Raw genomic sequence first — 8,181 nt, 5'->3', positions numbered from 1 at the left:
GTGAGCGCGGGGCGGCCGCGGCGGGGCGGGCGGGCACCTGCCGGCAGGGGCGGCCCCGCGGGCGGCAGCCGCCCTGAGGGAGGGCAGTAAGTGAGGCCCCTGCCGCCTCCTGGGCCGCCTGCCTCCGTCCCCGGCTGCGGCTCGGACCGTGGGCTGAGCGAGGAGTCCGCCGGGGTCGGCAAGGTGGCTTTGTTGATGTGTGTGCCTCTTTTAGGACGCTCATGCGAATCTTGTTGTCCTTGCACCGGGTGCCAGCCTTCAGGGAAGTTGATAAGGCAGAGTGCATTGGAGGTAGTACCTGTCAGCTTCCAGCTAGCAGCCTTGGCCTAACAGCTAGCTGGGAAGTCAAAATACTTTGGGACAGCGTGTGAGCAGATAAGCCAAAGTGAACAGATTGACTAAGAGAGAGCCATTTTTGTGTGATTTCCCGGTCTGCAGTTCATTTTGCCACCTTAAGCTTTAAATCAAAGAATGTGGTAACGCCTGGGTGAATACAACATGGCAAGGTTTTGTGGAAGTCAAAGGTCTTTTGTATTCCGACCTACTGGAGGCAGGACTGAAGTGCCTGGTCAGAAGAAGAGTCGGATACCTCATTAAACCCTCCTTTGTTCTCATATGTACTCAATGGTGAAAGAAAGATCAGCCAACCAGTTACTGGATGAAGGTGATACCTGGCCAGTAAACTTCAGATTTTACAGCTGAGTGTCTTTTGGAGCTCCTTGTGTTCCTGTTGATTCACCAGCTAGCTAAAGGCTTCTCTAGATGACAGTTTGGAGTGCTTGAATGAAGATTCTCTTCTGACAGGCCTCCTGGAATAGTTTGTCTTGACTGCCTGAGCCTGGATGACATGGTGTCCTGTTGAATTCTAAGTTGTGGCATACCTAGTAGACAAACACTAGCAACATAGAGAAATTTTAAAACATTTTCCTTGGTTCTTTTCTTGTTTTTGCAAATTTACAATCTGTAATTCTGTATCACTCATTCAGCATCTGAAGATTCCTTCTGTTTCTGCATTCTACTTAGATTTCATTAATTCTGCTTTTTCTGTTTGTTGAATGTTGTTGCCTTGACTCCAGTTCTTTGCGTCTGTAATCACCTTTCTCCTGCTGCAGGCCTTAAGGTGGCTTCAGTTTTGTTTCTTATGCTGTTCTCACCTTTTCTTTCTCTTGCTATTTGCCTTCATCATTTATTCATTCTTTTTTGGTGGACTCTTTTCCTATTGGTAGACTTCCTCCAATGGTGGATTTTTTTCCTCCTTTTGTTTTCAGTAGTCTTCAGTGGTTTCAAGTTGCTACTGCTGAAGTGATTCTTTCTTTATCGGTTCCTCTTCAACTTGTGATTCTGCTTTCCTCAGCATCACTGAAGTAAGAGTTTGCCTTGATTTTGAGAATTAAGAAGAAAAATTTAGTTCTTCTACTCTTCACTGTGGAATAGACTTAGGGCTCCTCTCAGTGGCAGGATTTTACCAGAGCATAGACAAATTTAACTACTTTTGGGTGAATATTAAAATGACTTGTGATGCTGCTCACATCCCAGACTGTATAGCTTTCACAGTTGTCTTTTCTTATTTTTAACAGTTTTCTTCTTGAGGAAAGCTCATTTAATAAAGAAGAAATAAAAGCTGCTGTTAAATTTGCAATGTAAGCAGATGCAAACTCTGAGGGAGTAACAGTCTTCTCATTTCTATGTACCCTACTTATTACTTTTAATGGCAGAATTTGAGAGTAAATTGTCTTCTTTGTGAGGCAGTTCCCTTCAAGAGTTTTGGTCATTAAAGACAAAGAATTGCCTAATATTTGTTCAGAAACAACACTCGGCGTTGAGCAGGAGATTTTCCTCTTGGACATGTAAGGAGGACAATACATGACAGCATATGGGGTGTCTGCATTTAACATAAGGTCACTTCTGCTCATGTAGATAACAACTGATGTTAAGCCATTGCAATTAAGTGAACTAGAAACTTTGTTTGCTGTGCAAGACCAAGTAAATTAAGCTTAAACCAATGTAAAAAACATTAATGTGTGCCAACACACAGAGTTTTACCTATTGACTTGAATTGCTACAGTGCAGCATGCTTAGATAGGGTTTTAACTTTGTGTATATGAATCAACTGCACAGTTACAAAGGGAATGCTTTGCATGTCAAAGTTAGGAGGCCCTCATGGTGGACTTAGGAAACTGGAGTTTGTCTAGCCTGATATAACCTTGGCCACTACAGCCTAGGCTTCTATTAATAGCAAGGGAATCAAATGTGGAGCCTACTTACAAACTTTATCTACCATCTGTCTGCTCAGATAAAATTTTGTGTAGATGCTGTATATTAATATTATGGTAACATTCTTTTGTTTCTGTTCTTGTTATCTGCTCTCCATATACATATTATTTATCTGATGCAGCTCAAAAAATACTTCTCGTGAGGTCTTAGTTAACTGATCTGCTCTAAAGGAAATCTCTCCAGTTTGGAATCTGGAATATCTTTTCATTGCCTTTAGGATGGCTAATGCAAATCTAGAGATGGCTTGCCCTAGAGTATGAGGATGGGTGTGTGTTAATCTTGTAGTACTAATTAAATATATGATTTGCTTTATAGGGATACCAGAGTGTTAGGGGTGTTTTTTTTATTTCTGGTGCCTTTATAACAAGAAGCTGGAATATAGCATAGTAGATGGATACTGATTTACCTTAGGTATCTTGATTTGCTTTAGATACCGTGTGTAATTCTCATTTGTTTTAGAAAAATCAGATTGTCACATTCTTGAACCTTTTGATATCCATGCAGATTTCAGTGGTTTTGATTTTTAAGTTAATTGCAGTTGGTCTGATATACTAGAACATAATGTAGACTTTAGAAAATATTCAAGTTTGTAAATGTAGCTGCTTGTGAAAGTATTAAAAATTCTACCTGTGGCAAGGTTGAATAGATTTTAAAATCCATTGATGTGTCAGGAGTTGAAAATAGTTCATAGTTGTCTCCAATATGGTATCTAGCAAATGAAATTTAGCAAGTCCTTCAGAGGTAATTAATGTTCTGAAGAAGCAAAAATCTTCGGTTCTAAAGCATTTTGAGTAGACATATGCTCACAGTTCAAATGAGTTCATCTGTTGGATTAAAAAAACCCCTAGAATTCAGACTGGAGTATTTTTTGGTTGGTAGATGGTTTTGTGTTATAATGAAACTGATAGTTTATGAAATAAGCTTGAAGAAAGCATACGGTTATTATAACTAGTCAGTAATCTGTTACTGCTGGTTATCATCTTGTTTCTATGGCTGTCTTGTTTTGATTCCCCTCACAATAGCCTGATATACTCAAGAGCTTCAACACCTTGGCTATTGCATGCTGCCGTGTCCTATTTCAGAGTATGTCTGTGTCTTGACTTATTTGTTAAATTAATCATGTGGGAAAGAGGTGTTTTAGTGCTGCATTACAGTACAACACAAATAATGCCTCCATCAAGGGTTGCATATCCTGAAAGGTGAAAAACCAGGTTAAGTCTGATCTGCTTGTGGCTGCGTTTTGGGACATACAGGCAATTATTGTTTCTCTAGCATGAAGTGGATTATGTGGTTATTTTATGGAGTGCCTTGCAACAGCAGATCACCTGCTTAGCAGCATGTTGCTGCTTCAAGGTTGTCCCTTCCAGTGTGACTCTATCAATTGTATTGTTTAACAATTACCAAGAAATTTTCAGTTCTCCAGGACCTAGGCTGGGTTTGGTAACACAGCCTCAGAGATATAAGGGTGCTCTTTTGGAACTTTCTTCAAGGGGCTGGTGAAACAGATGCTTTATCAACAGGCAGAGAGCCTACAAGTAGCCAACTTTAGTTTAGTCTCTGAGTTTTATGAAACCACATAAAAATGCCTGTGTGTTCAGGATTATTGAGCTGGCACAAACGGTGTTTTGTAGGGTCTGTGTCAGCTCCATGCAACTTTTCTGCCTTTGAAGTCCTTTGGCTACCAAGAAGGGACTGAAGAGAAGTCAGAGCTGTAGTGGCTGTTAGCTTAGTGTGAGAGTGGATAAATTCATGGTTATGTCTGATGGATGTGACCCTTCAGAACAAAACTTCCACTTCCACAATGTTCATCCACATACGAAGTACAGGAATTCATTCTGGGATTCACAAGGACCATGGAATTTGAAGCTACCATGGATTTATAAATAGTTGATTTCCTCTGTCCTCCATGGCTCCCCCCGACATAAAGCTTAAGATAATGTATTGTGTCTTAGGATTCCACGGTGACACTGAGTAGTTTACACAGAGCTTCATGGCAGGCCTTATCCTTGGAAAGCAAGAGACACTGCAGATCAACATGTTGATTAAGTCTGTCATGTCATGCAGTCAGCTCTCAAACCTGCCTGACTTGATTTCTTTTAAGAAAGTCTCTAATTAGGACTCCACCAGCCTCTAAATTAGTTGCTGAGATGTATTCCAAATGGTTAAAAGCCAAGTGCCAGTTTGGTATTACTGCCTTTAGAGCTGTGACCTGACTAAATGCATTGTTACTTTATACATGTATCTGGAATAATGTATAGTTGTTTCAAAGTCATCAGTAAGATGTTGAAACATATCAATATGCATAACTATTAATATTTAGAAGCCTGAACTATTGCTATATTAGTTACTGAACAAACTTAAATGATGGTTTTACCCCAAAGCTTTGCTGATAGGACCAGTCTGATTTGAAGAACACAGCAGTACTGTGAAGGCTGAGCTCACAAGATGTGACTGCTATATATCTTGCCATGTCTGAAATTTGGCTTATTTATTGTATCCCTTGTCTATTGCCTTGTAATTTGCCTTGGTATATATTCAGTTTAAGAAGTGCTGTGTTCTAGAGCTCTCTGAAGCAGTCTTAGATTTGGGCTAACCAGTGTTGATCCCACCAAATTCTAAAGCTGCTTTTATACCTTTTATGGACCTATCATCTGCCCAGGACTCTGAGTTTACTACACCAGGGTGGCGTGTTATTTGTCTGGTATATATCTGACCTACATGGAGCTGTCCATGGATCTGCTGGCAATGGAACAAATGTGGTTTTGGGAGTAAGTTTAGGGAACACATTCCTAAAGAACTATTGTTTCTTAGATCTTTCTTAATGACCATATAGGTTGATTCAGATTTCAGGCAATACTTCCTTATCACTTGTACAGTATCAGATTTATATTTTTTTGAAAAAATCCTGGAATGGTATCTGGCAGCTGCAGGTGATTGTAAATAATAGTATCTTAGGTGCCTTCCTCTGTAGAGGAAGCTTTGAAAATGATGAATTTTCTTTGCATTGAATTAATAGAGATACCCAAATGGCTATTACAGTAACAAGGACTAAATGAACTCCTGCCTTCTTTGTTTCTGCACAGTGCCTGCACTGATAATAGGTCTGGCATGAAAATAAATAGTTTCTAAGAAAACTGCAAATTACTTATTTATACACCTTGTCTGTTGTAGGCCTGGCCAAAGCTCAGGTTGATACCTGTTATTAAAATCCACACATCCTACTCAAATCATGAAGAAGCGAAGGTTGTTTTTGCATTTGTCTAGTCGCTTAGAACATTGTCATATGAAGTATTTGGGTCAAAGTACTACGTACTGTATGTTTGACCTGTTTAAATTCTCTTGGGAGAATTTTGTTAGCCAGAAAATATTTTTTATACTCTATTTTGAAAACTTGATTTTTGTTCTTTCAAGTAGATCTGCTGTCCAGGTAGATGATAGATGGGACTCCAAAAGCAGCTGATCAGGGAGACTGGGCATGAACTTACAATGGTTTGGGAAGATTGAGGGGCAGGCACACATGGCTCTGATGAGGGCTCAGGACCAGATCTTTTATTTTCTGATCTGCTTGTCTTTTAGGTCTGCTTCTGAAATCAGCTGGTAATTCTGCTTGTGAATGCTGTGTAAGACTAAGAATTCTGCAAAATCAGATCCTAAATATTATGAAGTTAAGCATCCAGATTTAGAATATACATTATATCTTAATTCCTCTATCTTTAGTTCATAGTTGAAGGGGAAAAAAAGATGATACCTTTAGATTCCATGCTGTGATAGAAATTTGAATGTAAATATTTTTCTTGTGTGCTTTTTTCATGTAAACCTTGATAAAGACTGCTTTTTAGAGTTGAGTTTGAAACATGTTCTTATCAATGCCTTCTTCAATACAGTGAAATACTATACTTAGCTGGTCCTTTAAGAAGTTTCTTTTCTCAGCTGAAAAGGCTGCAGTTCTGTTGAAGACTGCATTCATACATGCAAACAGATGAATTAAGATAATTGAAAGAATATTAATATTTCCATTAATAGCATAAGTGAAGCCTTTTTTAATTTGCAAGGGTTTCACTTTACAATCACTGTGATGTTTGCAAAAGCTGCACCAAAGAGACTATTACATTTGTAAGCTATCTAGTTCTGTGTCTGATATTGTACAAATATATTTCAAATTGTGTGTAGATTGAGGCTTTTCAATCAAACTAGGTAAAAGTAAGTTGTACTTTGATGCAATTACTGTGCAGTAATTTTATTCCAGAGCATCCTCCCTTTCTCTAAAGAATATTTTTGCAGCTGCACATTGTGTGACTCTCTGGAGTTGCTCTCTTGGCTATCAAAATGCTCAAATTCAACAACTTTGTGGTTTCTTTCAAGCATAGCTCAGCTTCAGCTCTCAGAAGTCCATTCCTTCTCATTCTTATTCATTTTTTCCTTAAAATGCCTTATGATTGAAACTGCCAAATCTGCTGCTTCTGATTGATAATGGGTACTTGTACACTAATGAAAATCATTGTAGTTTTATCTGCTGTACAAGATATTTATGTCTGAGGACTAACAGAATACTGGAAATGCTCTGCAGAGCAGCTTTGCCTCCTTTTTTTTTTTTTTTTTTTTAACTGTTGTGCTTTTTCACTTAATGTAGCACTGAGCATCAAGAGAGCTTCTAGGGAGTCATGGCCTCTCTTCCTGCTGTTCTGCAAGGGTTGGAATAACTTCTTAGTGTCCAGTCTGTGATTTCTAGCCTCCTAACCTGGCCAGTCAGCTTTGTCATGAAAATTAAAGCCTGGAAAGATGTCCTTTAAAGGTGATATTTTTCCCTTGAGAAGCCATTAGTTACTCTGCTGTGTTGCATTGTCCTCTGCTACTGATTGTTGTCTCTACATTGGAAGTTTTCTGGTTAGAAGAGTTGGAGTGACATCTTTGCAGCTGGCTTTGTCCCTGATAGCAGAAGGGCGAGTATTCAGTTCTGTCCATGAGCTCTGTAGCTTGCAGTTTTCATAAGGAGCAGAAGGTGCTCATTCCTTGGCTCTTGGAGTCAGTACCACATTGGTTCACTTTCAGAAGCCTGTTTTGCAGGTGAAAGGAGTTTAACCAATGGAATGTAGTTATTAAAGTGTGTGGGGGAAACATGCTAAACTTAATTTTAGTAGGAACAGTAGGTTTATTTCTCTGCGTTTCTTCAGAGTTACCATTGGTTTTGTTACTGTTAGGGACAGTGGATTTGCATAAAGCAAGCCTACAATATATCAAAGCCCCTTTTCATCCAGATAATTTTCTAATCCTGATTATGGAAGTATTATTTTGTTCTGAATTAAGATTTGGGTTGATAGTTGAACTGCAAAAGCAGGAAAAAAACAGTACATAAATGATGAGAGAGTTTTGTAGGAGCTCAGAAACAACTGTAGCACTCAAAAAGTACTTTGTATCTTGCATCTCTTTTGTAGATTCACCGTAAGAATAGCATTTGTGTGTTAGCTTTACAGTGGAGACAGAATACAGAATGCTTTTTAAAAAACTTGTGTTGAACTTGTATTTATAAAACTTCATTTGAATACTTTGTGAAACATTATGTGATGTCAACCTTGAGGTATACAGTATGAATATATATTGTACCATGTAAGTTCATATGAAATGTATATTATATTTTAAATAAGAACTCAGTTTAGGTATGACTTACTGAATTGAAGAATCAAGTAGAGCCTTACTTTCTTTGCTTAAGAATTGATTTCCAGCAGTTTTCATTTGGATTCTATTGCTTGGGTCCCAGATCCTTTTCCCTGAAAGCTTCTTTCAGAGTCAGGTACTCATAGTGCTGTAGTACTATTAGGAATGTGACATTAGGATGCTTTCTTTTGGCAGTCTTACGATCCAGTTTAAAAGCAAATTACTTTTAAACACAGGGAGACAGGGGACCAAATA

At 38.7% G+C, this 8,181-nt stretch overlaps 1 protein-coding gene across 2 annotated transcripts in view; it reads left to right on the top strand.

Annotated features, from left to right (window-relative positions):
* Positions 1-8,181, top strand: part of UBR3 (ubiquitin protein ligase E3 component n-recognin 3) — a 106,626-nt gene that overhangs the window by 592 nt on the left and 97,853 nt on the right. The gene's annotated exons all lie outside the window — the stretch shown is intronic.

This window comes from Prinia subflava, chromosome 6 (assembly GCF_021018805.1).
Source record: "Prinia subflava isolate CZ2003 ecotype Zambia chromosome 6, Cam_Psub_1.2, whole genome shotgun sequence".
NCBI classification, from domain to species: Eukaryota; Metazoa; Chordata; class Aves; order Passeriformes; family Cisticolidae; genus Prinia; species Prinia subflava.
This window is presented reverse-complemented; position numbering and strand designations above follow the sequence as displayed.